A 1,125-nucleotide genomic window follows, 5' to 3' on the forward strand; every position below is an offset into this window, starting at 1 on the left:
CAGTAATAAGGGCTCTCAGTGCAATCTTGTTCCAAATACCTCTGAACTAGCTAGGGGAATTAAGGACCGGGAAGAGCTTACCTGAGTCCTCCTAACCATGCAGGAGGGCAGATCAAAGTGAGCACTCAACAGCAGATACTTTAAAAAAGTGAAACGGGTTCTGCAGACAAAATAAAAAGTGACACTACTGTTCTCCCCCCTTTTTCTCAACCTTTGTCCCAGCTGTCTTCTCCTACAGCAGATACCATGAAGAAGACACTTTAGGGAGCATGATTTGATAGCCCTGATGCTGAGGCTCTGGTCTAGTGAGAATTCGGAGGTCAGGTTGGATTTCTGCATCGTTAACATTCAAATAAAAGGGTTATGGTATACCAACTGCATCCACTCTGCCTTGAAACCAAGGCACATGCCGCTTGCACGCCTGTCAGGGCCTGTTCCTCACGGCTCCATCTCCTCCTGTCATATCAAATTCTCTTCAGATCGAATAAATCTTTCACCTTTTACTAAAGACTTCCATGGAGAGGAACAACTCTGAGTCTCATAGCAATTTTTTGAGGCCTTGCCCTGGCCAGGCTACTTACTGATGTCCAAATGAAAGAATTATTGCGTTTTTTGCTCCTAACAGCAAAGCTACTTGCTAGTTTCTGCTAGTTATTTAACATATGTGTGTATATTAAAGCAAGTAGGATTTTCTGGGAATCTGTGTACAAATAGGGTGCCCGGTTTCAATCGAACTGGACCCCGCATGCATGCTGCAACTAAGAAGCCCACATGTGGCAACTAAGACCCAGCGCAGCCTAAATAAATAAACAAATAAGTAAATGAATATTTTTTTAAAATGCTGAGCTTACTTCTCATTGGCTCATTTCCTACTCAGATCTGCTTATAGGAGGGAGGGTCTAAGCATTATTGATTCACCTACTTCTTCTTGCTTAGAGAGAGTTGTTATAACAGTACTAGGAATTAAAACACCCTTGCAGCTAGGTCTTGATCAGTAAAACAGTACTCAAATTGTTTCCTCATAACAGAATATTCTAAGCCAAAACACTCAGTGTAGCTCTAACCACAGTAATATTCTTTAAAAATACCTTCCATACAAACTTACATAAAAGTAGAAATAGATCA

The 1,125-nt window shown here is 41.2% G+C and overlaps 1 non-coding gene across 1 annotated transcript; it reads left to right on the forward strand.

Moving 5' to 3' along the window:
• The first annotated feature begins 459 nt into the window (after positions 1-459).
• Positions 460-575, forward strand: LOC112063784 (U5 spliceosomal RNA). Its single transcript, XR_002891172.1, has one exon. It is a non-coding gene; the product is annotated as a U5 spliceosomal RNA (small nuclear RNA).
• Positions 576-1,125: the final 550 nt, after the last annotated feature.

Source organism: Physeter macrocephalus, chromosome 7, assembly GCF_002837175.3.
Source record: "Physeter macrocephalus isolate SW-GA chromosome 7, ASM283717v5, whole genome shotgun sequence".
Classification (NCBI taxonomy): Eukaryota; Metazoa; Chordata; class Mammalia; order Artiodactyla; family Physeteridae; genus Physeter; species Physeter macrocephalus.